General features: G+C 39.8%; 1 long non-coding RNA gene across 1 annotated transcript in view; it reads left to right on the top strand.

Moving 5' to 3' along the window:
* LOC148163629 (uncharacterized) overlaps nt 1–27,882 on the top strand; it is a 69,449-nt gene that overhangs the window by 34,861 nt on the left and 6,706 nt on the right. The window contains exon 2 of the long non-coding RNA XR_015768794.1: nt 5,989–6,035. This is a non-coding gene — a long non-coding RNA (uncharacterized LOC148163629). The remainder of the gene's footprint in view (nt 1–5,988; nt 6,036–27,882) is intronic.

The following is a 27,882-nucleotide window of genomic DNA, read 5'->3' on the forward strand; positions in this document are numbered from 1 at the left end:
GTCTCTGTGAGTCTGTCTTCTTTCCCACTTTCTACTAAGTACATAAACGTTTCCACAGTTCCTTGGCTTTCAATGTTACTTACTTTTCAAGTTTTTTTCTAACTTATTTTCTCCTCTCTCATTTTCCCCTCTTTATTTCTCCTTCTCTTATTGAATATCTCTCATCCTTAATTTTTCTGCTTCTTTTCCATCAGTTTGAGGCACTAAAATTAACTTCCTAAATTCAGGATTTTTTTTACAAGAGCAAAATTATAATCTTTAGCCATCAGATTGGAATCATTTAATATGGTTCTAAAAGCAGCTTCTTAAAGTTAATATAGCATCTCTGATGAAGGCTACCAACTCAAGATTAGTCCTTTCTAAATGTATTATTTTTTTCATCTGTAAGATAGTACACGAGCATATTTACATATTTTGAAATTAAAAAACCTGAAGTCCATACACCTGGAACTAATATAATGTTATATATCAATTACATCTCAATAAAAAAAAAACCCTAAAGTCTTGTGAAAAACAACACTCCCCTACTATCCCTCTTTACTTCCCAAACTGATGACACAGAGGCAGCCAAATTGAATTCTTTTATCTGCTTTTCAACATTGGAAGTAATATACTTGAATCCAGTTTCTTGGTTTATGAATGTTAGACAATGTCAACTGGATATTTTGGTAGGTGGGACTATAGTTATAATGCTCCACCTTCTCCACACCTCCTCTCCCATCTTCCCTATAGAGTGAAATTTCAATTTTTGTCTAAATCAGCAGTTATTGTTTACATGAACAGGACTACATAAGTCTTTTCATTCAGGTCATATACTTTGTTTCTTTTTTTGTAGCACTTTTTATTCTTCCTAGAATTAATAATTACCTTGCTTGTATTCTTATTTGCTTAGTTTCTGTGTATCTATCACTATATATTTTTCTCTAATGCTGTAACATACCTGCCAAACAACTAAAAGATAACTTACAGCAAATCAATCAAGTCCATTTTCCCCCTCTCTGGAGATTTCTCTCCAATTGCTTTCAATCTTCTTGCTGAAATGTAGCCTTGCTGTTCAGGGCTGTTGCACAGCTGTCATTCTGGAACATTCTTTCACTAACTCCTGGGGATTTCCTTAGTCTCCTATATCCTCTATTTCCTTTATCTCAAGTTTTCCTTTTTCTTCATTTACTTCCTCTTTTTTGTGGAGCAGATTCCCTAGTAGTTTCCTGAAAAAGAATATACAGAGGAGGTAAAATTCTTGAGCCTTTAAATTTCATAAGATATCTGAAAAAAATTGGTAATTTGGGTGTAATGTTTTAGGTTGGAAATAATTTTGCCTCAAACTTTAAAGAAATTTCACCATTGTTGTCTCGTTTCTTCTGTTGTTGGGGAGTTTGATGCCTCCCCAAATCTGATGTCAGATTTGACACCTGACCCTTTGCAAGCAGTTGGTTTGCTTATTTGTCCTTTTGGGAAGATTTTAGGGTCTTCTCTTCCTTCTGATGTTCTTAAATTTCCATGATGATGTGACTTGGTGTTGGTGTTTTCTTGTTCATTGTGCTAGCCCCTTTCAATTTGGAAACTCTTACCTTTCAGTTTGGGACTGTTTTGGAAAATTATTTTGTTTATACTTTCCCGCATCCATTTTCTCTTACAAATAATTTCACTTTCTCATCACTTTTAACAGAGCTGTTTAGACCATAAGGCTCATTTATAGCAAATGGTTTTCATGATGACCTATCATTTTGGAGAAAGAGATAAAGGGGGAGGAAATCAAGTGTAAATCTAGAGTAATTTATCTTACCCCTACTCAGTTTTTTCCCTATATATATCTTGCGTTTATGATATTTTTTAAATGAAGAAATTCCTGTTGGTTTTACTTGCTTTTATTATTAGATGTTAATGCTTTTAAATCCCAACAATATTAATGCCACCATTATTATTCATAGTAATGGCTACTCCTATGTTAATTATTGTGCCTCAGTTCCTCATTGTAAAGTCAAGATTGCAATAAAATCTATTCCTTAGAGTTGTTTTGAATACTAAATGAATACATAAAGTGCTGGGACCAAATGCTATACATAGTAAGCACTCAGTAATGGTAGATACCTATTTTTAGCACTATTTATGACCCAATTTATGTATTATCCCCATTTTACAGATGAAGAAATTGAGGCTCAGAGGTTAAATTATTTGTACAATGTGACATAGCTAGCAAGTGACAGAGCTGGAACCACCTTCTGTGGCTTTAAAATCCATGCTCTTTATATTCTGCTACTTCAGTGAAGGTGTTCTCATCTTTCCTTCTATATCCTCTTTTCCTACTTATGGATACAATTCACTCACCCATTCTAAGACATAATAGTGTGCCAGACCAATGTTGGGTCACCAAACAGTAGAGAGTATTTGCTTGAAGACACTCGAGAAGGACACTGACAATACTCTGCCCCAAATACATTAAATACTCACTGTGTGGAGGGAGGCAGGGACTGGGATGATGCATTTTCCATCTGTGCAATTCTGTGACATCATGGAAAGGTTAGGATTTGTCTCAATTAAAACTGTGATGATTTTCAGTTAGTAGTGCACTAAGGCATTGCTAACTGATACATGTAGCACGTGTTAAGACAAGTGGGACATAGTGTCCTCTCTAGAAGAAGTAAACAGGTTGACCATCCATATTCCCTATGACACTTTCCCAAAGTAAAGTTTCCATTGGTGATTACACAGGCAATAAATACACTTCCCCACTCAGTCACACAAAGTTCAGTCTCTTGAAGCTCTCCTGACATATCCCCACATTGTGCCCAAGAGCTGGAGAGCTGAACACCTTCCAGATCCTCAGCCTTCACCCTGTCACAGCCTCTCTGTCCTATGCCGTGGAGTGTGGGAGGCTCCACCCAGCTGGCTACAATAGGTTTCACTTCTCATTTTGGAACTGGAAAATGTGCTCTTTTTGATAAACCTGGATAATTTTGGACATTTCCTTTACATTAGACAACTTTTGAACTAGAAATAATATAAATTAGCTTGGGTTGAAAAGGATCATTGCCTTTCTTATCAGTCGAAACCTCTTAACATTTTTAACAAATGCAAAAAACAACAAACACTGAAGGGGGTAACAGGCTGTGTTATTCTTGTGATCCTGAGCATATGCGCTAGAGAGGAAGATGCCCAGGGCAAACAGCTTAAGATATTGAGACTAGAGAAATACAAGAAGCAAAAATATGCACCAAAATTTTACATACTGGTCAATCTGTGTCCTTTCCTACCTCATCTTTTTCTCATTGAAAATCCAGTTCCCAAGCACTGCTTTCATGCTTCTGACAGTAATGAAACATCTAAGAGTCTGGAAGCCAAAGAATCAGGCTGAAAGGAACTACTTTATATAATATCCATAATGTGATCTAACCTTTCTTGTCTTTTTTTTTAAATTTTTTATTGTTATGTTAATCACCATACATTACATCATTAGTTTTTGATGTAGTGTTCCATGATTCATTGTTTGTGCATAACACCCAGTGCTCCATGCAGAACGTGCCCTATTTAATACCCATCACCAGGCTAAACCATGCCCCCACCCCCCTCCTCTCTAGAACCCTCAGTTTGTTTTTCAGAGTCCATCGTCTCTCGTGGTTCGTCTCCCCCTCCAATTTCCCCCTGTTCATTCTTCCCCTCCTGCTATCTTCTTCTTTTTTTTTTTCTTAAAATATATTCCATTATTTGTTTCAGAGGTACAGATCCGTGATTCAACAGTCTTGCACAATTCACAGTGCTCACCATAGCACATACCCTCCCCAATGTCTATCACCCAGCCACCCCATCCCTTCCACCCCCCACCACTCCAGCAACCCTCAGTTTGTTTCCTGGGATTAAGAATTCCTCATATCAGTGAGGTCATATGATGCATGTCTTTCTCTGATTGACTTATTTTGCTCAGCACAACACCCTCCAGTTCCAACCACGTCATTGCAAATGGGAAGATCTCATTCCTTTTGATGGCTGCATAATATTTCATTGTGTGTGTGTGTGTGTGTGTGTGTGTGTGTGTGTGTGTGTATGTGTGTGTATATACCACATCTTCTTTATCCATTCATCTGTCGATGGACATCTTGGCTTTTTCCACAGTTTGGCTATTGTGGACATTGCTGCTATAAACATCGGGGTGCACCTTTGGATCCCTACGTTTGTATCGTTGGGGTAAATACCCAGTAGTGCAATTGCTGGATTGTATGGTAGCTCTATTTTCAACTTTTTGAGGAACCTCCATACTGTTTTCCAGAGTGACTGCACCAGCTTGCATTCCCACCAACAGTGTAGGAGGGTTCCCCTTTCTCCACATCCCCGCCAGCATCTGTCGTTTCCTGACTTGTTCATTTTAGCCATTCTGACTGGTGTGAGGTGGTATCTCATTGAGGTTTTGATTTGGATTTCCCTGATGCTGAGCATGTTGAGCACTTTTTCATGTGTCTGTTGGCCATTTGGATGTCTTCTTTGGAAAAATGTCTGTTCATGTCTTCTGCCCATTTCTTGATTAGATTATTTGTTCTTTGGGTGTTGAGTTTGATAAGTTCTTTATAGATTTTGGATACTAGCCCTTTATCTGATATGTCATTTGCAAATATCTTCTCCCATTCTGTCGGTTGTCTTTTGGTTTTGTTGACTGTTTCTTTTGCTGTGCAAAAGCTTTTTATCTTGATGAAGTCCCAATCGTTCATTTTTCCCCTTGCTTCCCTTGCCTTTGTTGATGTTTCTAGGAAGAAGTTGCTGCGGCTGAGGTCGAAGAGGTTGCTGCCTGTGTTCTCCTTTAGGATTTTGATGGACTCCTGTCTCACATTTAGGTCTTTCAACCATTTTGAGTCTATTTTTGTGTGTGGTATAAGGAAATGGTCCAGTTTCATTCTTCTGCATGTGGCTGTCCAATTTTCCAAAAACCGTTTGTTGAAGAGACTGTCTTTTTTCCACTGGACATTCTTTCCTGCGTTGTCAAAGATTAGTTGACCATAGAGTTGAGGGTCCATTTCTGGGCTCTCTATTCTGTTCCATTGATGTATGTGTCTGTTTTTGTGCCAGTACCCTACTGTCTTGATGATGACAGCTTTGTAATAGAGCTGGAAGTCCGGAATTGTGATGCTGCCAGCTTTGCTTTTCTTTTTCAACATTCCTTTGGCTATTCGGGGTCTTTTCTGGTTCCATACAAATTTTAGGATTATTTGTTCCATTTCTTTGAAAAAAGTGGATGGTATTTTGATGGGGATTGCATTGAATGTGTAGATTGCTCTAGGTAGCATTGACATCTTCACAATATTTGTTTTTCCAATCCATGAGCATGGAACGTTTTTCCATTTTTTGTGTCTTCCTCATTTCTTTCATGAGTATTTTATAGTTTTCTGAGTACCAGTTCTTTGCCTCTTTGGTTAGATTTATTCCTAGGTATCTTATGGTTTTGGGTGCAATTGTAAATGGGATCGACTCCTTCATTTCTCTTTCTTCTGTCTTGTTGTTGGTGTATAGGAATGCCACTGATTTATGTGCATTGATTTTATATCCTGCCACTTTACTGAATTCCTGTATGAGTTCTAGCAGTTTTGGGGTGGAGTCTTTTGGGTTTTCCACATAGAGTATCATATGATCTGCAAACAGAGTTTGATTTCCTCTTTGCCGATTTGGATGCCTTTTATTTCTCTTTGTTGTCTGATTGCTGTGGCTAGGACTTCTAATACTATGTTGAATAGCAGTGGTGATAGTGGACATCCCTGCCATGTTCCTGACCTTAGGGGGAAAGCTCTCAGTTTTTCCCCATTGAGAATGATATTCGATGTGGGTTTTTCATAGATGGCTTTTATGATATTGAGGTATGTACCCTCTATTCCCATACTCTGAAGAGTTTTGATCAAGAAAGGATGCTGTACTTTGTCAAATGCTTTTTCCGTATCTATTGAGAGGATCATATGATTCTTGTTCTTTCTTTTGTTAATGAATTGTATCATGTTGATTGATTTGCAGATGTTGAGCCAACCTTGCAACCCAGGGATAAATCCCACTTGGTCGTGGTGAGTAATCCTTTTAATGTACTGTTGGATCCTATTGGCTAGTATTTTGGTGAGAATTTTTGCATCCATGTTCATCAAGGATATTGGTTTGTAATTCTTTTTAAATTTTTTATTGTTATGTTAATCACCATACAATACATCATTAGTTTTTAATGTAGTGTTCCATGATTCATTGTTTGTGCGTAATACCCAGTGCTCCACGCAGAACGTGCCCTCTTTAATACCCATCACCAGGCTAACCCATCCCCCACCCCCTGGTCTGTAATTCTTTTTAATGGGGTCTTTGTCTGGTTTGGGGATCAAGGTAATGGTGGCCTCATAAAACAAGTTTGGAAGTTTTCCTTCCATTTCTATTTTTTGGAACAGTTTCAGAAGAATAGGTGTTAATTCTTCCTTAAATGTTTGGTAGAACTCCCCTGGGAAGCCATCTGGCCCCGGGCTTTTGTTTGTTGGGAGATTTTTGATGACTGCTTCAATTTCCTTAGTGGTTATAGGTCTGTTCAGGTTTTCTATTTCTTCCTGGTTCAGTTTTGGTAGTTGATACATCTCTAGGAATTCATCCATTTCTTCCAGGTTATCTAATTTGCTGGCATAGAGTTGCTCATAATATGTTCTTATAATTGTTTGTATGTCTTTGGTGTTGGTTGTGATCTCTCCTCTTTCATTCATGATTTTGTGGATTTGGGTCCTTTCTCTTTTCTTTTTGATAAGTCTGGCCAGGGGTTTATCAGTCTTGTTAATTCTTTCCAAGAACCAGTTCCTAGTTTCGTTGATCTGTTCTACTGTTCTTTTGGTTTCTAGTTCATTGATTTCTGCTCTGATCTTTATTATATCTCTTCTCCTGCTGGGTTTAGGCTTTATTTGCTGTTCTTTCTCCGGCTCCTTTCGGGGTAGGGTTAGGTTGTGTATTTGAGACCTTTCTTGTTTCTTGAGAAAGGCTTGTATTGCTATATACTTTCCTCTTAGGACTGCCTAAATAGACCCTTCAAGTAGGATATAGTGTCCTTCCTCATCTCTTATTACAGTCTTTGGTTTAAAATCTAATTTGTCTGATATAAGGATTGCCACCCCAGCTTTCTTTTGGTGTCCATTAGCATGGTAAATGGTTTTCCACCCCCTCACTTTCAATCTGGGGTGTCTTTGGGTCTAAAATGAGTCTCTTGCAGACAGCATATTGATGGGTCTTGTTTTTTAATCCAATCTGATAGCCTGTGTCTTTTGATTGGGGCATTTAGCCCATTTACATTCAGGGTAACTATTGAAAGATATGAATTTAGTGCCATTGTATTGCCTGTAAGGTGACTGTTACTGCATATTGTCTGTGTTCCTTTCTGGTCTATGTGGCTTTTAGGCTCTCTCTTTGCTTAGAGGACCCCTTTCAATACTTCTTGTAGGGCTGGTTTTGTGTTTGCAAATTCCTTTAGTTTTTGTTTGTCCTGGAAGCTTTTTATCTCTCCTTCTATTTTCAATGACAGCCTAGCTGGATATAGTATTCTTGGCTGCATATTTTTCTCATTTAGTGCTCTGAATATATCATGCCAGTCCTTTCTGGCCTGCCAGGTCTCTGTGGATAGGTCTGTTGCCAATCTAATGTTTCTACCATTGTAGGTTATATATCTCTTCTCCCAAGCTGCTTTCAGGATTTTCTCTTTGTCTCTGAGACTCTTAAGTTTTACTATTAGATGTCGGGGTGTTGACCTATTTTTATTGATTTTGAGAGGTGTTCTCTGTGCCTCCTGGATTTTGATGCCTGTTTCCTTCCCCAGATTAGGGAAGTTCTGGGCTATAATTTGCTCTAATATACCTTCTGCCCCTCTCTCTCTTTCTTCTTCTTCTGGGATCCCAATTATTCCAATGTTATTTCGTCTTATGGTATCGCTTCTCTCTCGAATTCTGCCCTCGTGATCCAGTAGTTGTTTATCTTTTTTTCAGCATCTTTATTTTTCATCATTTGGTCTTCTATATCACTGATTCTCTCTTCTGCCTCATTTATCCTAGCAGTTAGCGCCCCCATTTTTTATTGCACCTCATTAATAGCCTTTTTGATTTCGACTTGGTTAGATTTTAGTTCTTTTATTTCTCCAGAAAGGGTTTCTCTAATAACTTCCATGCTTTTTTCAACCCAGGCAGTATCTTTAAAATCATGATTCTGAACTCTATGTCCAACATCGTACTAATGTCTGTATTGAGTAAGTCCCTGGTAGTCGGTACTACATCTTGTTCTTTTTGTTGAGGTGATTTTTTTCTGTCTTGTCATTTTGTCCAGAGAATAGATGAATGAGAGAACAAAATGCTAACAGGGTAACAACGTCCCCAGAAAATATACTCTAAACAAATCAGAAAAGACCTGAAGCCGGGTGAAAAGAAAGGGAAAGAAAGAAAAAGAAAAAGAAAAAGATAAAAACAAACAAAAACAGAACAAAACAACAAAAAAAAAAACAGAATGTGATAAATATGATCAGGCTGGTGCATAGATCAGTGACACACAGTAGATTTGGAGTGTATTTTGGTCTGTTAGAAGAAAGTGCCTCCCAAAATTTTAAAGGAAGAAAAAGTTATATATGTACAAAAATAAGGGTTGGTACGATGAAGGGATGGAATATGACTGTAAGGATAAAAATTATAAAAAATTTTATAAAAAGAATTGATAAGAAGTTGTTTGAAAAAAGAAAGAAGAGGATTTAAAAAAAAGAGAAAAAAGGGAAAAAAAGGGAGAGAATGTGATCAGGCAGGAGACTAGAACAAAGCCATACACTAGAGATTTAGGGTATATTTTGATCTGTTAGAAGAAACTGTATCTCAAAATTTTAAAGAGAGAACAACTTATATATATATATATATATGCCAAAAATAAGGGTAACTACTATGAAGGGATAGAATATGACTCTAAAAATGAAAAATAAAATTTTTTTTAAAAAAGGATTGATAAGATGGTTGAAAAAGGGAAAAAGAAAAATTAAAAAAAAAGACGGTTAAAAAAATTAACTTTGAAAGACTAAAGAATCGTGGTAAAAAAGCCATGGATTCTATGTGCAATATTCCCCTAGCGCTGGAGTTCTGCCGTTCTCATTGATCGGTAAACTTGGTCTTGGCTGGCTGTTCTTGCTGATCTTCTGGGGGAGGGGCCTGTGGCCGTGGTTCCTAAATGTCTTTGCCGGAGGCAGAATTGCCCCGCCCTTGCTGGGTCTGGGCTAAGTAATCTGCTCAGGTTTGCTCTCAGGAGCTTTCGTTCCCTGCAAGCTTTCCGTACAGCTTTGGAGGTGGAGAGTCAAAATAGCGGCCTCCCAATCTCCGCCCAGGAGGAGCCGAGAACTCGGGGCCCCACTCCTCAGTGTGTCCCCAGAGAAAAGCAGTCACTCCCATCTCCCCCGGTCTCCAGCCCCACTCTGTGCTCACCAGGCCTGTGACCGAGCGTTTCTATCTCTGGCACCTGACCCCGTGTGTAGTCTCCAAACCCAGCAGATCCCTGCGGTGCGCTCCCGCGCCGCTCCTCCCGGGGGAGGAAGGGGAGTCTCCCTGGATATGCCGCTTGTTGGGTCCCTGCTGGAGGAGCAGTGGCCCGACTGTCACCAATCACAGTTTATGGCAACCCCAAGCTGAGAGCCCCGCGCCTCGGATCCGTCTCTGCAGCCAGCTTCCCCGCTCCGATACCTGGGAGCTCTGCTGCACTCAGGCATCCCCAGTCTTCCTGTGACCCCGAAGGTCCTGAGACCACACTGTCCCAGGAGGGTTCCACCCCCCGCTTAGCCACTGAAGAGACATCCCTCAGCGGAGCTGACTTCTAAAGTTCCGATTTTGGCTCTATCACTTGCCAGTAGCGGCCGACAGAGGCTCCCTCCCCCGCTGTCTATGCTCCCAAATATCGCCTCAGATTCACTTCTCTGCACGTCCTACCTTCCAGAAAGTGGTCGCTTTTCTGTTCAGAGAGTTGTTGCTATTCTTTTCTAAGAACTCCTGTTGAGTTCGTAGGTGTGCAGAATGGTTTGATCCCTATCCAGCTGAATTCCTGGGACCAGACAAAACCCAGGTCTCCTACTTCTCTGCCATCTTGCTCCGCCCCCCCAACCCTTCTTGTCTTAAGGTTTACATTAATGAGAAGGACTGACTACATCAGTCAGATTAAATAATTGGGTCAGAACCAGAGGGAAGAGAAGGTGCTAACTTATGTTGGGCACCTGCTAGGAGTCATGCACACCTAGACTCTTTCCATACGTTTCCTAGGTAATTCCTTAACTCAGTGAGGTAGTCATTTCAGTTTTCATTTTATAGGTGAGAAAACTGTCACTTAGAACTTGTTTAAAGCAAATAACATATAGAGGAGGAGCTGGGATTAAGCTCAGTCTTGTGTTGACTTTAAAATCTGCTCTTTTCAACTATATCATATTACACACACACACACACACACACACACACACACACACACACAGAGCTATTGCAGACTAGCTGACCTCTAGAGAGGTAGTGTAACATGGTTAATAGGAAACAGGCATGGAACAGCGCTGCCCCTGTTCAGATCCTGGCTCTATTAGTTACTAGGTGTGGCACTTGACAAATGATTGTACTTAACCTCTGTAAGTCAGTTTCCTCATCTGTAAAATGAGATGATATCAGAACCTACCCCATGCAATTATTGCAAGATATAAATGAGTCTTGCATGAAAAATACTTTAAATCATGCTGGCACAGAGGAAACACTCAGTAGATAAAAGTTATTGCTAAAAATCCCATAAGGGGAGAGGAGTACTATAGATGACCCAGGTAGAGTGGTCACTGGAACATTGATATTACAAAATCTCATTTTTTAAGATGATCTCATTTTTAATATGACTGATTACCATTCATGTTTATTAATAAGAAAAGACAAATTTCATAGGATTTGCAAACTGGTAAATATGGGCAGACCTATTGATAGTAAGGCCAGTTGCAGGTCTCAATAAGAAAACAGTCTGCAGTGGGAATTGTGAGAAAAAAAGGGAGGGGGGCTCCTGAAGTGTCCCCATTTATTTATTTTTTAAGAGAGGGAGGAAGGAGTGGGAGAGGGGGAAGGATAATCTCTTTTTTAAGATTTTATTTGTTCATTTATTTTAGAGAGAGAGAGCAAGCAAGGTGGGGAGAAGGGGAGGGAGGCAGAGAGAGAGAGAGAGAGAGAGAATCCGGAGCAGACTCAGCACTAAGTGCAGAGCCCCTCGCAAGGCTCAATCCCATGACTTCGAGATCACAACCTGAGCTGAAACCAAAAGTGGGATGCTCAACCAACGGGGCCACCCAGGTGCCTCTAGAGAGGGAGAATCTTAAGCGGGCTCCACGCCGAGGGAGGAGCTGGATGTGGGGCTCAATCACACATCCCTGAGATCATGACCTGAGCTGAAGTTAAGAGTTGGACGCTTAACCCACTGAGCCACCCAGGCGCCCCAGCAGTGCCCCATTTATAAAGACCTATCATAGTGATGGTGTGAGAATGTTACTCAGGGTAACCTCCTGAGTGGAGGAATTTTTGGATGAAATGCCCCTGGATTTGTTAAGTTATTTTATTATCAGAGTCTTTATAGCATGTTTCAGTGATGGATTCTGAGGCTTCTTAGTGACAGTGATTCCTATGTCATCTTTTCATGGACTCCAAGATTTTTCTGCTCCATACCCTTGGTTGCCCAGATGAGGCACAGTAAAAAAGGAAAGGAAGTAGGATATTTGGGGAAGGAGAGGACAGTGTTTCAAAGTCCAAAACAACCTTTCTCAGAAGGCTTGAGCCAGGGAGCAAAGCAAGTCTCATTTTCACCTCCCCATTGGCCCTGTCACGTTAGGCATGATTGCAGAAGGAAGACAGGGTCTAAAGATAGGGACCACCTTATGAATATTGTGTAGCATATGAGGAAATGGACTAAGGGGCCTGGAACTTGGATTCCCAGCTCAGCCACTTGCCCTGTGTGTTATCTGGGCAAGTCATGGGAAATATTTGGTCTTCTACATAGCAGGGCAGTAATACCCACAGTTCATTTCACTTCTCACATCCTATGGCTCTGTTCTATGATTCTTTTGCTCTTTGGGCCTGGAATTAATCTGGTCAATCCAAGAAAGCATCCGGTTGTATAAAATACACAGATGACAGTCTGAGAGCCAATAGCCACCCATCATTATTCTTAATCCCTTTTGTCAGTTCCAGGTGGTGTGTACTACCCCTGGGACAATTTGTCCCTCTCAGCCAGCTCAAGAGTAGCACTGCCTTAGAAGGCATAGGAGATGAATGCTTTCACCTTGACCTTATATATCTCCCTTCCCAGCATATCTTCACTGTTCCCATCCCTTCCAGCCATTATTCCTCTTCCTCTTCCCCACCCAAGAGGCAAATATAATCAAAGGCAAATAGAGGGAGGTCCTTAGGCAAACTCTTTTTAGTAAAAGGGTAATTTATCAAATTATACAATAGTTTTCCAAGGCTCTGTGACCCAAAGTCGGAAAACGAGCTGAGTCCCTCACAGGCAAATAGTAAGAAAAATGCAATCCCAAAGGTAGACAGGGTGGATACAAAGAACTTTCCATTTTGAATTCTAAATGTCAAGCAGTCATTCTAGTTTTAATTGTAGGGTAAATAATCATTATTTGTTGAAATTCTTCTGCAAATAACAGTTTGTTAGGGCTTTTGAGGAGAAATTACATGGGGAATATATTTAACTCACTTCCTACTTAAAATTCACAGTAGAACAACTATTTTTGAGTACAGGCATACCTCGGAGATACTGGGGGTTTGGTTACAGACATCTGCAATAAAGCTAGTATTGCAATAAAGTAAGTCAAATGAATTTTTTGGTTTCCTAGTGCATATAAAAGTTACATGTACACTGTGTTATGGTCTTTTAAGTATATTAGGTATATTAAGTATATTAAGCATACAATAGAAATATGTCTAAAAAGGCAATGTACATACCTTAATTAAAAAATTATTGCTAAAAACTGCTGACCATTTTAACTTTTAGCAAGTCATAATCTTTTTGCTTGGGGAGGGTCTTGCGTGGTGGTTGATGGCTACTGACTGATCAGGGTGGTGGTTGCTGGAGGTGGTGGTGGCTGTGGCAACTTCTTAAAGTCAGACAACAGTGAAGTTTGCCACATTATTTACTCTTTCTTTCACAAACTATTTCTCTGTAGCATGTGATGTTGTTTGATAGCATTTTACTTACAGAACTTCTTTCAAAATTGGAGTCGTCCTGCTAAGGTTATGTAATATTCTAAATCCTTTGTTGTCATTTCAACAATCTTTTTTTTTTAAGATTTTATTGATTTATTTGAGACAGAGAGAATGAGAGAGAGAGCACATGAGAGGGGGGAGAGTCAGAGGGAGAAGCAGACTCCCTGCCGAGCAGGGAGCCTGAAGCGGGACTCGATCCAGGGACTCCAGGATCATGACCTGAGCCGAAGGCAGTTGCTTAACCAACTGAGCCACCCAGGCGCCCGTCATTTCAACAATCTTAATAGAATCTTCACCACAAGTAGATTCCATCTCAAGAAACCACTTTCTTTGCTTATCTGTAAGAAGCAACTCCTCATCTGTTCAAGTTTTATCATGAGATTGCAGCAATTCACTCACATCTTTAGGCTCTTCTTCTCATTCTAGTTCTCTTGCTGCTTCCACCACATCTGAAGTGACTTCCTCCACTGAAGTCTTGAATCCCTTGCCGTCATCCATGAGGGCTGGAATCAACTACCAAATTCCTATTAATGTTGATATTTGACCTCTTCCCATGAACCATAGATATTCTTAATGGCATCTAGGATGGTGAATCCTTTCCAGAAGGAAACTTTTCTTTCCATAACTCAGTTTTCAGTTTACTTTGCCAAAATCCATCAGAGGAATCACTATCTATGGCAGCTATAGCCTTATGAAAGGTATTTCTTAATAAGACTTGAAAGTCAAAATTACTTCTTAATCTGTGGATTGCAGAATGGATGTTGTGTTAGCAAGAAAACTTTAATCTTGTCCATCTCCATCAGAGCTCTTGGATGACCAGGTGCATTGTTAATGAGTAGTAATATTTTGAAAAGAATCTTTTTTTCTGAACAGCAGGTCTCAATAGCAGGCTTAAAATATTCAGTAAACCATGTTGTAGACAGGATTTGTTGTCACATTTATAGAGCACAGGCAGAGTAGATTTAGCATAATCCTTAAGGGCCCTAGGATTTTCAGAACAGTTAATGAGCATTGGCCTCAACCAGCTACATTAGCCCCTAATAAGAGAGTCAGCCTGCCCTTTGAAGCTTTGAAGCCAGGCATTGACTTCTCTCTAGCTGTTAAAATCCTGTGTGGTGTCTTCTTCCAACAGAAGGCTGTTTCATTGTTTAGTGTAGCCCCCATCACTAATGATCTTGGCTAGATCTGGATCACTTGTTGCAGCTTCTTCATCAGCATTTGCTGCTTCACCTCGCACTGGTCTTTTATGGAAATGGTTTCTTTCCTTAAACCTCATGAACCAACCTCTGCTAGCTTCAGACTTCTCTTCTGTAGCTTCCTCACCTTTCTCAGCCTTCATAGAATTGCAGAGAATTAGGGCCATGCTCTGGATGAGGCTTTGGTTTAAGTGAATGATGTGGCTGGTTTGATCTTCTATTCAGACTGCTCATATTTTCTCCATATCAACAATCAAGCTAGTTCACTGTCTTATCATTCATTCGTGTGTTCAGTGGAGTAGCACTTCTAATTTCCCTCAAGAACTTTTCCTTTGCATGCTCAATTTGGCTAACTGGTGCAAGAGGACTAGCTTTTGGCCTCAGTTTTTGACAGGCCTTCCTCACTAAATGTAATCATTTCTAGCTTTTGATTTAAAGTGACAGACATGTGGTTCTTCCTTTCACTTGAACACTTAGAAGCCATTGTAGGGTTATTAATTGGCCAAATTTCAATATTGTTGTGTCTCAGGGAACAGGGAGACCTGAGGAGAGAGGGAAAGAGGGGGGGAATGGCCAGTGGGTGGAGCAACCAGACACACAACTGTTTTGATTAAGTTTGCCATCTTACATGGGTGTGTTTTGTGACACCCCAAAACAATTACAGTAGTAACACCAAAGATCACTGATCCTGGATCACCACAACAAATGAATAACTGCAGGGACTACCAAAATGTGATACACAGACATGAAGTGGGCAGACCCTATTGGAAAAATGGCACCAAGAGACTTGCTCCACTCAGGGTTGCCACAAACCTTCAATTTGTGGGAAAAAAAAAGCACTATCTGTGAAGCACAATAAAGCAACATAGCCTGTACAATGAAATGCCATTTTAATAATTGCATGTAATGTTTTAGTGATGAATAGCTTGTTTAAATTTACATGCTAGCTATGTAAATGGCCTTAAGTGATTTTTCATTATCCTAAATGAAAGAATGGTAAGTAGTTTGAGATATCAGTGTGAGTGCCATGCAAACATACCATTTATAGTTTATTAAATTAAAAGGATGCTAATCAATCATTACATTTAAAACAACATTCACTAGGGAAGGAGATTGATTTGCTATTTTTTAGGGTTAGAATTTAACAAGTACTTAATTTTGCTAAGTAAATTGGTGGTAAGAACACACAATTATAGTTGCTAAGGATTAGTTTGACCTTAAGAAAAAACTGCACCCTTAGAGCCCAGTGGAGTGAGAGCAAGTGGGAACCCTTTGTAGGACTTCCTAAGAGCTGAACTGGCTTAACTTCTCTGGTATAAACAAGACACTGACACTATTCTCAAGTGTAAGTGTGAGCCCTAAAACTCAGTATTTCTATATTGACATCTAGACTCTACACTAAATCTCATTGGTTTTACATTAAAAAAAGAGCTTTTGGGGGTGCCTGGGTGGCTCAGTTGCTTAAGCCTCTGACACTTGATTTTGGCTCAGGTCATGATCTCAGGGTGTGAGATGGAGCTCCACATGGGGCTCTGAGCTCAGCAGTGAGTCTCCTTGAGATTCTCTCCCTCTCCTCTGCCCCTCCCCTTACTCATGCATGAGTGAGTGAGAGTGAGCTCTGTCTCTCAAATAAATCTTTAAAAAAAGAGAGAGAGCTTTTCACTGAAGCTTTAATAGCAGAAGGAATGACATGAAAGTAGAAGTAGGTTAGCCATGAACAGCAACAGTCTTTTAAAAAATCATATTTGTAAAACAACATGAAATTTGGTTGATTTTTATGCTATAAAAAAAATTTGACCTAGGTCTTTAAGTTAACTGTAGTAACTAGAGATGAATTAAATAACATTTTAAAGTATTTATAATTTTTCACACAGCTAGTTTTTACGAGGAATGCAGGATAGATTTATGAATTGTTTTGTCCAGATTTTGTCAGCAGGGTACCAAGTTTATTTCAGTGGGGGATCAAGCCCTTAGAATCATATTGATTACCCCATAAGAAATGTATTTCCAGTTAATTGTTATAGCAATGTTTCAGCTGATTTGGAAATTGATCACTTTTCTTGGAAAGAAAAAAGTATAAATTTGTATGTAAAATTACTTTAGTTAATCCATAATAATTTATCCTTGATTGTATTATTTTATAATTCTATAATACTTTAAAAACTGAAAAGAAAACCCAAAGAATTGTTATATAGGTACCATTTTTGAAAGGCATCTCATTTTCTGCACTTTTGACATTACCAACTTTAGTTTTAGGCATATTTTGATGTATCAAGGCCAAACCTTGCAGAACATACTTTCATTTGATGTCATTTAAAAAGTAAAAGCTATGTGGAATTTTAAATTTTATAATATTTCTCTCAGTGTTAACATTACACATATATGGAATTCATTTGCTCATTTATTCAATATTTATTCCAATAAATAGCTACTGAAAGCTAATTCAATATAAACCACTGAGCTAAATCATGATGAGGTTACAAAGAGAAATAAAATATAACCTCTGCTTCATGGGGAACACATTTGTTAGGCTAATTACTTGGCTGCTGTAACTAAAAGATCCAAAATACGGTGGCTTACATAAGCCAGAAATTTATTTATTTCCCCTGTAGGAGTCCATAGGTGAGTGAGTCAAGGCAATAGGGGTGTTTCACCACCCTGACCACATGGCTTCCAAGGTTGCTCTGGTTATCAAATTTTCCAGCCTGCAGAAAAGAGAAATTGAGGATGAAAAACTTGCCATTAGGGAGCAACGTGCCCGGAAACTGCATATACTATTCCTGTCCACCTCTCATTGGAGTGAATTTAGTTTTGCAGCCTTACCTAAGGAATGTAATCTCTAAATGGGCTCTGGGTACCCAACTAGAACTTAGAGGACTCCATTACTGACAAGAAGAAGGGGTTACTCAGCAATTACAGGGGTCAAAACATTAATATATGCAACAACAAGGCTGTATTTCAAAAACATTAGGTCAAGTGGAAGTCAATCACAGGGTTGCCTGGGTGGCTCAATTAGTTAAGCATCTGCCTTCAGCTCAGGTCAAGATCCCAGGGTCCTGGGATCAAGCCCCGGACACCTCGCCCCACCTTGGGCTGCTCAGCAGGTAGTTTGCTTCTTCTCTCCCTCTGCCCCCTCCCCCTGCTCATAGTCTCTCTCTCAAATAAATAAAATCTTTTAAAAAGTCAATCACAAAAAGTTAGGTACTATGTGATTCCATCTGTGTGAAACTCTAGGAAAGGCAAAATAATATAGTGTCATAGGTCCATGGTTGCCTAGGGGCAAGATCCTGGGGAGGTGATCATCACAAGGGAGCTTTTTGGAGTGATTGAAACCTTCCAGATCTTGATTGTGGTTACATGACTATATACAATTACCAAAATTTGTGAAGCTTTACACCTAAAGTGAGTTAATTATTATTGTTGTTGCTAGTGCTGCTGTCATTATTACTGCCTTGAATGGGGTTCTTAGAATTGTAAGGGAATTAAAAAAAATCACTGGCTAAATTTGGAATTCTTGAGGCAAAAAAAAACTACTGTTGCTATATTTTGTTTGAATTACTTTCTTTTTTTTTTTTTACTATGTTATGTTAATCACCATACATTACATCATTAATTTTTGTTGTAGTGTTCCATGATTCATTGTTTGCGTATAACACCCAGTGCTCCATGCAGAACGTGCCCTCTTTAGTACCCATCACCAGGCTAACCCATCCCCCCACCCCCTCCCCTCTAGAACCCTCAGTTTGTTTCTCAGAGTCCATAGTCTCTCGTGGTTCGTCTCCCCCTCCGATTTACCCCCTTCATTTTTCCCTTCCTGCTATCTTCTTCAATTTTTAAAAAATGGCAAGTATGTATATTTATGAAGATAATTAAAATGACTGTTCCACAGAGGCACCTGGGTGGCTCACTCAGTTAAGCCTCCAACTCTTGATTTGGGCTCAGGTCATGATCTCAGGGTTGTGCAATTAAGCCCCACTTGGGCTCCATGCTGAGTGTGGAGCCCACTTAAGATCCTCTCTCTCCCGGGCGCCTGGGTAGTTCAGTTGGTTGGGCGACTGCCTTCAGCTCAGGTCATGATCCCAGAGTCCCGGGATTGAGTCCCACATTGGGCTCCCTGCTCAGTGGGGAGTCTGCTCCTCCCTCTGACCCTACCCCCTCTTGTGCTCTCTCTCTCACTCTCTCGAATAAATAAAAAATTAAAAAAAAAAAGAGAGATCCTCTCTCTCCCTTTCCCTCTGCTGCTACCACCCCTCCCAAAATAAGGAATAAAATGACTCTTACACAGATAATCCTGAACTTTATTTCTCAGCCTCACTGAGAAATAAACACAATAGAGGATTTATTTCTCATTTCACAGTCCTGCTGGTTGGGTTGCTCTTCTAGCAGCAACTAGGGATCTAGCCTCTTTCCTCTAGTGGCTCCACTGCCTTCTGGGGCCCTGGAGTCCTTTGGGCTCTTGGAACCATGAGCCTGAGTCTTTGCAGCCTGTCAGGGCCAGGCCTGGCAGTAGCTCACACCTAATGTCCATATCCCATTGGCCAGAATGGGTCACAGGACCATATCTGACAGGATGCTGGGAAATGTAGTCCTCCTGTGCACCCAGAGCAAGAGTGAAACACTTCCTCCCTACCGTGTCTTTGTGTCTACCACAGTATAAACAGTTATAAAGAAACAGAAAAAAGTTGTCCTTAACCCCAATCTGGAAACAAACAAAACAGAATTTGTACTGCTTTTCTTCTAAGCTTTTTAATCTATGCATTTTAACATTTTATCATCTATGGATTATATATATAATCGTATATACTTATTTTTCAAAAAATATTACTATATATTTTTGTATTATAAAAAAGTTCAAATCCTATCTCTGCAATATACTGGTTGAGTGAATGTGGGACAGTTCCTAGTCCTTGAGTTTCTTTTAATTTAGAAATGATGACTAATGATACCTACTACACAGGACCCTGGTGAGGACTAAGTGAGATCATTCACTTAGAGTGCATGGTATAAGGCCAGACACACAGTAGGCATCTGATTCTGAGTTACTCCACCTAACAGTTTTCTGCCTAGCTCTCCTTATACGAAGAGCATACTGATTTAATCATTGCAGATTTATAATATGTATTAATATTTGATTGGGCTAGTCCTTTATCATGTTTATATTTAATAAAGCAATTGAACACTGTTTGTGATGGCTTATTCTTCCAAAAGAATTGCACAGTAGTATTTTCCCTGGAAAAGTGTGTCTTAGCCTGGCTTCTCCAGAAAGTAGAAGGCACGACAAAGGACTTAAGTATATTAGGGTGTGCAACCCCAAGGGACACTCTGAGGAACATGGGAGTGATGCAAGGAAGAAGAGGGAGCCCAAGCAAGAGCGTTTCAGTCACCTAGTTCACTGTTGCTCTGTGCAACTCACTGTTCAACCTCACGGTACTGCTTTCTGGGAAGTTGTATCTCAAGGCAGTCAATCCAGGGGGAGGAAAGGAGAAGATTTTTTCTGCCAGCCCTCATATCTCATTGGTTAAAATATCACCACACTGGGAGCCTATTCCACACACTTCAGGCTTGAACATGACCCATTGGGTCCCATGGTGTGTCATGCCCACATATCAGAGAGAAGCCCCAGAGAGAGCCCAGACAAAGCCAACATAGGACGGTCAGTGAAGCAAAACCAGGTAGGTGAAGCTGAGAGCATTTGAGGAGATCCTGAGAGAAAGAAAATTTGGGACAAGTTAACATCTTTATATTAACCAGGTTTCCTATTCTGGAACATAGAAATAACATTTGCAAAAGAGAGTTACCCCACTTATTCCTAAAGGCATGTTCTTACATTCTCTTCAGTTTGTCTCTGTTAGGATCAAATTAACAAATTTATTAATTTTTTGTTTATTAATGATGTAACTACAAGTCCTTGTAGCCTTCCTTTGTTACAGAGAAAATTCATACAGTTTGGTACTATTTTTAAAGTCATTAAAAAAAAATAAAGGATTTGCTACTGCCTATGGGGATGAGACCTCGCTTATTCCCTGGCCAATGAGCCTAGGATCGGAGGGAGGTTCAGTGAACATCCTGTGCCCTCACCCCAAGTCTCTTCTAATCTGTTTCTAGGCAACTTTTCTTCTTCCCAGATACCTTTTAAGGTCCCTTAGAGTTCCGTCCTTAGCAGTAAATTATTCTTGTTTAAAAAATGATTTGTGAATGGGCATGTGATGAATGTCCTCCAAATTACTTTCTTCCATTCAAACTTAAACTCTTCTTGTACCAGAAATAACATCCTGGGTACTGTAAGAATCTCTATGGATATATAAAGGGAATTTGCCCCATATTTTGACATGCTATGAATCTGAGAGTCAATTAAAGGTGATCATTTTGCATTCAAGAGAATAAACTGTGGGCCTGGTTTTTCCCTGTTGTTCAAAGGACTTTTAATGAGACCCGGGTGGTTAAGTTTCTGGCCTGCGATGCTGAGCTGTACACGGGCGTTCTAATATGTGCAACCCATGCCAGTTCTTTGTCAGGAGGATTATTCTGGGATGCTCTGAGCTTTGGGTTGTTCCTTGCCTAACCACAGAATTGCTGCATGCCCTTTGGAGGTATTTGATTCTGCTCCTCCATGTCTCGATGTAGTAGTGTTATTATATGATATCAAATTTCTCCACAAAATGCCATCACCAGTGGCTATTCATTTGTGTGCACCAACGTTATTATTTACTGTACTTAGTCCATTTTGTGATATTCAGTAACCTTCACCAGAAGTTCAGCATCCTGGCAGGCATCTTCCCTTGGCGACAGAGAAACCTTGTATTTCTCTGAATCTTTCCAAGAGATGGGAATGCAACAGAAGCAGCTGGAGATATGAAAATAACTAGGAGCAAAATAGACATCAAGTTCAGGAAAATCCTGAAAAAGAATTTTAACAGAAGCAGTTCTCTTCTGACACTGCACATTCTGTAGGATTCTGTGCTGGGTTGGCTGCCACGTGGCAGTTTTGAACGGGGAAAAAGAACGAGATGTATATTGGCACGTGAGTTCATATCTTAAATGCAGATGATAAGATTTTACTCTTAGACCCGTGTGGATGATTAATATTATGTGCTAAATACATGGATATAATGAGAAAAGGACAGAGAATTCTAAGATAGCTCCATTTCCAGCCAGACGCAAAGAAAACTTTAGTACCTAACCAAAAAAATGAATCTAGTAGGTGGATGATGTCAGTGCTGAAATTTCTGTTAATACTTTCAAAGTGTGCTTTTTTAATGTAAAAAAATATGTTTCATGGATTGGAAAGCCAAAGCTTGTTGAGATACACAATGTCTTTGAGCATTCCAAAGAAAGTGAATATGTCATTCTGGCATGGATTGTTCTTTCTTCGCATTCCTCGTTGACACAGCCACGTTTCTTCAGTTACATGTTCTATTACCCCCGAGACTCCTGGGCTGTCCCACCCAACAGCATTAAGGTTGCTATATTACCATAAAAGTCTACCCTGTGAGTAAAACAAATGGGCTGCATCAGCACAGAAAGCAACCTCCCCTCCTGGACTGAAGAAAACATGCACCCAACACTGGCTGCTGGAGTTTCGGTCTCTTCCTGAGAAGATGATAACTTCCAAAGTGCAGAAAGCTTGACCGCAATACAACAGAAACTTCCCTAATCTTTGTGCTTCCTCCCCTTCAGGAATTTTAAGACATAAAATCTTAAATCTAAAGCTGTCTTTGAGATCAGGGAGAAATACTTAAACATTTATGCATTCAGTTCATGATTCAGAGATTTATTTATAAGACTGTTGATTTTGGGACACCCAACTCTTGCATTTAAACTGCTGAAGTGAGTCATGTTGTGGGAGGTAATTACTACCAGAAAGTACAACTAACTTGTAAGCTTCTCTTTAAAATGTCCACTCACAATCTACAGTTACTGTAAATAACAGGCTACCAGGACTCTTGGTCTGTTTTATGGCTGTATATATTTATTATGAGTGCATTAGGCTATACCCAAACATACTTTCATCACAGAGGAGTTCTCAGAGGAGAAACGAGTCCCTTCATTAAAGTATCAGTATAGATATCTGAGGATATAGGTTTGAAAAGACATAATATCTCAAGGTTTCCTTCCATTATAGGGAACAAAGCCCAGAGAACAGCTGGCTCAAGAGAAATGATAGATTCCAGTTGGTCAAAAACGTATACATATGATTTGTTTATCATTAAAGATCAGATCCAACCTGCTGAAATCAGAGCAGGCACTTTGTCTTTAACACCTCAGGGCCTCTCTCAGGCTGATTTCTTGTCCTCCTAGGAGGTTCTCTGATCCTCCATGTAGTGAGTGCTGAGGCCCACGCCCATCTGACCAGCAGCACAGTGGGTAGCTGCTTGTGTTTCTGAGAACATCCCACAGCTAACATACTCATGACTGCTTCTTCACCAGTCAGCGCCTGAGATTTCACAGATAAGATGTCTAGAGAGCTGGTAGTGTAGAAAGGTGAAAGAGTAGGAGGGAATTTGCTGTCTGGAGTCAGCTTAAATAAGGAACTGCTACAGCAGGAATTGGCGAAAGCATCAGAAAGGAAAGGCTGGGATTTCCATAGACCAACTCTGGCTACTTGATGATTTTACCCTGCCTTTGACCTCACCTTGCTTAATACAACTCAGCTGTGATAGCAGGGACTCTGGTCTCCTCCAAAGTTCCTTGACTCCAGAGACAAACACATACTCTTCTTTGGTGGGTTTGAGACTTAACCAGCTATATAACCATGCCTGCTTAGGCTGTCTAATACTCAGCTGCCTTCTTGGACCTGTTCACATTCATCCATTCTGCAGCCATTTACTCATCATGCACTCAGGAACCATTTACAGACTCCCTCTATGTGCCAGTTGTCATGCTAGTTGCAGGGATACATCTGTGCATGTTACCCAGTCCCTGTCTTTGAAGATCATACTGCCTTGTTGGGGGAGATAACCATGAAAAGTGACAGTTTCAAAAGTGTATGATAGATGCTACATGGGGGTAAGCAGGTGCTATGCGGACACACCAGAAAGGTGCTATACCTGATCTTGGGGAGCAGAAAACACTTCCCGTGAGTTCCCCTGTTTAAGCAAAGACCTAAAGGAAAAAGTAGGAGATAGGCAGGAGACATAAGAGGGAGAGAGAGAAAATACTTTATGCAGGAGAAAAGGAGCAGGCCAGAGCCTATAAGAAACAGGAAGATCCAATTTAAAGAGAGGTGTGATTAGTTCTCAGTGGAGGAAGCAAGGAGTAGAACAACAGTGGAGTGATGACTGTGAAGGCCCTTTTCTGCCAGGTTAGGGCCTTCGAATGTAATTGGGATCTGCGGAAGGATGCATGCCCTGTATGGTGTTTCCATTGGAACGGCCATTTACTGATTCTGACACGCTGGTATTGAAGCATCCATCTGAGCGAGTTAATAAGCTCTCAGCCATTTGGTAGCTTTCTTACTCTCCTGACTTTCCATAATTAACCTCCCCTGTGATCAGAACAAGTGCACTGTTTGCGTCCTCTGACTGGTGGCCTTGCCCGAGTTCCACCTTCCTTACCACACACTCTGCTTCTTCATCTCTGTGACCCACCTGGGCCCACAACATCCCTACAATGCTCTGTTTTACATATTTTAATAAAAAATGTCTCTCTTGTGGGGCACCTAGGTGGCTCAGTCGTTAAGTGTCTGCCTTTGGCTTGGGTCGTTGTCCCAGGGTCCTGGGATTGAGCCCCGTGTCAGGCTCCCTGCTCAGAGGGGAGTCTGTTGTCCCTCTCGCACTCCCCCTGCTTGTGTTCCCTCTCTCGCTGTGTCTCTCTCCATCAAATAAATAAATAAAATCTTTTTAAAAATCTCTCACTTAATTTTATTTATTTATTTTAAAATATTTTATTTATTTGAGAGAAAGAATGAGCTAGAGCATGAGAGGGGGGAGGGTCAGAGGGAGAAGCAGACTCCCTGCTCAAGCAGGGAGCCCGATGCGGGACTCGATCCCGGGACTCCAGGATCATGACCTGAGCCGAAGGCAGTCGCTTAACCAACTGAGCCACCCAGGCGCTCTCTCACTTAATTTTAACTTGAACCAAAATCTGGAACATATAAAAATATATAAGCTTACTATCCGTTCAACAAATATTAAGGAACTCCTATGTGCAGGGGAATGTGTTCCAGGTAATACAGTAATGAGCAAAAGAAACTAAGCCTCCACGTTCATGGAGTTGATATTTTAGAATAAGACAGACAAATGAGCACTATATCAGATAGTGATAATTGTGTCAAAAAATGATTATGAGATAGTGATTATTATGTAGAAAACTTCAGCTGCTGGAAGATGTTAATTGTTATAGGATTGTAATATACATGCATCCAGGGGAACAGATACATGCTACTATCCTGTAAGCATGGATCAACAAGTTTTATAATGACTTCAGGATTCAAAAATTAGGGAACTCACAAAACTAGTTTGAAATCCTAGACTTTGACAGTAATGTCATTGTCACTTGTAAATTTCAGATTTTTCATGAATCTCTCTGATTTTAGCTTATTAAATTCAATGTGTGATTTTAATTTTAGTCTTATAGTATAACAAACAGGATTTTACAATAATATTATAGTCTAAATGCCCCTGTGTTAAATAATGTGATTCAGTGCATTTCTGAATGAAGATTTTGCTTTATAAAAATAAGAGTTAAGCACTTCATTATTTATATTTTATCTTAATTTTCCATTTGTAAGGATGGACAAGCATTATTGTTATAACCTTGTGAATAATAGTAGGGATTTTGGTAAGGAGTGACACAAGTTCTTCACTATATGCCTAATAGGAGTGAAGAAGAGGGGACTGGAGAAACAATATTTGAAGGAAGAGGAGCTGAGATTTTCTAGGATTAGAAGACAGCACTAACACTCAGATTAAAAGTACACTAGTATTTGGGGCGCCTGGGTGGCTCAGTCTGTTAAGTGTTGTTAAGTAAATCTCAGGGTTGTGGGATTGAACCTGGCTTTGGGCTCCATGCTCAGCAGGGAGTCTGCTTGAGATTCTCTCTCTCTCTTCCTCTTCCTACCCCCTGACATGTTCTCTCTCTCTTTATCTCTGAAATAAATATTTTTTTAAAAAAGTACACTAGTAGCAAATGAGATGAATGAAAATAAGTATAAAACATAGTAAAATTGAAGAACATCAAGACTAAAGAGAAAAACCTTAAAATCTATCAGGGATAAAAGATTCCATGAGGAGGAGCACTCAATGGACTGATGGAAGACTGTCATTACTACAATAGGTGTGAGAAGACAGTAAAGTCTTCATGACCCTGAGAAATTAACTGTCAGTCTAGCATTTAATCTTCAGCAAAACTATTAAAAATGGTTAGACACTTTTATAATTACAAAGATTTAGATAATTAACCAATCATAGACTCCCACTGTAGGATACACTTAAAAAGAACAAAATGAACCCAGAGGGAAGGTATGGATACAAGATAATGGTGAAGACAGATGTCAATAGATATAAAAGATAGTATATTAACTACTGACCACTAGAAAAGTTTTTAGGGTTATAAAACATTAAACTAAAGCTTTATTTATTTATTTATTTATTTATTTATTTAATTTTGAGAGTGAGAGAGAGGGAGTGCATGAGCAGGGAGGGGCAGAGGGAGAGGGAGAGAGAGTGCTGATCGGGGAGCCTGATGTGGGGCTCCATCTCACAACCCTGAGATCATGACCTGAGCCCAAATCAAGAGTCTGACGCTTAACTGTCTGAGCCACCCACGTGCCCCAAAATTGAAACTTTAAATGACAACATGAAGTATTCAGTGGGAGAATGTTAAAATGCTGAACAACATTAGACTTGGCTTTAAAAAGAAATTATAGGTAGGAATATATTTTTAAACTTTAATGGTGATCACTGAAAGAACAGAATCGATAGCTTCTGAACAAGTGGAAGGGAGAAATAGGAAGATCAAAAACTATCAATCCAACAAGACAGAAAAAAGGAAAACTACAAAGGGAATGAGAGTAAAATAAAATCACAAGTGTTGGAAATACATGCAATATACCAACAATCACAATAAATATAAGTGGATTAAGCCAGGAGTTGACAAACTTTTTCTGTAAAGGACCAAATAAGAAATGTTTTAGGTGTTGTGGGCCACGTACAGTTTCTTCAATCCTTTAAAGACCTAAAAAACAAAAAAATCTTAGCTTGCAAACCATACAAAAACAGATTACAGGCCAGATTTAGCCTATAGGAGGAGTTGGTCAACATCTGGATCAAAATTTTAACAGACAAAAATTTCCAGATTGGGCTTTTTTTTTTTTTCTTCAAGTCGGCTATATGCTTCTCAAAAGTATCTTAAAACACATAAAGGATTTATAATAAAGAGTGGGAAAATGTATACTTACAAGCATGTTAACCCAAAGGAAGCTAATTGGCAGACCTGGAGACAAGGATTCAAGTGCAGGTAGTTCCTTGAGAGGGAATCTCAGGAAAAATCTGCAGGGGAGTGGAGACATGAGAAAGGGAAGAGAAGAAGTTGATTGATCAAAGATGCATTGTCATCCACTTACCACTTTAGGCAACTGGAGAACAGTCCCCTGAGGAGCTCTGGGACACAGAGAGAATGTGCCGCAGAGCCACTCACCTGAGGAGCAAGGAAGCTTGATTGTTTATTGACCACCTCTCTAACCATCATTGCTGAGTGGTGGCTCTGGGGACATTAACTCTTTGGCTCTCTTGGCTCACCTTATGGGTAAGTAGATTGTTCAACCATGGCCAGGGAAAAGAGCCCTCGAGCAGAAAGTCACAGGTTCTTGCAGCAAGCAGTTTTTACACATAGAGATGAACGCTGAGGGAATATGTGTTGGGCAAAGAGTAAATTTTGCTATATTAGTACAATATTAATAGAAGTCAAATTGAATTTAGGGAAAAAGGCACTGGAGGGGATAAAATGAGAAATTACATAATAATAGAGGAATTAACAACCAGAAAAACAAACCAATCATAAATTAGCTCAAGACATAGCATCAAAATATGTGAAGCCAAAATTGACATAATCAAATGGATAAATTGACAAATTTACAATCCTTGTTGAAGATTTTAATGAACCTTTAGAAGAAATGAATAGATCAAGTAGACAAAAATTAGTAAGGAAAACAAAAAATATGGTGGAAAATACTAAGTTGAGATAACCTATAATAAGAATGAAAATGTGAAACAAACATTTCTGACCAAAATGGTTCCCACTGGGCTAAAATCAAGGTGTCCACAGGGCCATGGGCTCTAGGAGAAAATCCATTTCTTTGTGTTTTCCCACCTCTAGAGGCCACATGCATTCCTTGGTTCGTGGCACCTTCCTCCATCTTCGAAGCCAGTTGCCTACATCTATAAAACTCTCTCTGACTTTCTTGCCTTTCTTTTTCACTTCTAAGAACTCTTGTGATTACATTGGGTTTGCTCAGATAATCAGAATAATCT

The sequence above is a fragment of the Eumetopias jubatus genome, unplaced genomic scaffold (genome assembly GCF_037043125.1).
Source record: "Eumetopias jubatus isolate StellerSeaLion01/CBP00866 unplaced genomic scaffold, mEumJub1_p1.0 scaffold_8, whole genome shotgun sequence".
In the NCBI taxonomy this organism is placed as follows: Eukaryota; Metazoa; Chordata; class Mammalia; order Carnivora; family Otariidae; genus Eumetopias; species Eumetopias jubatus.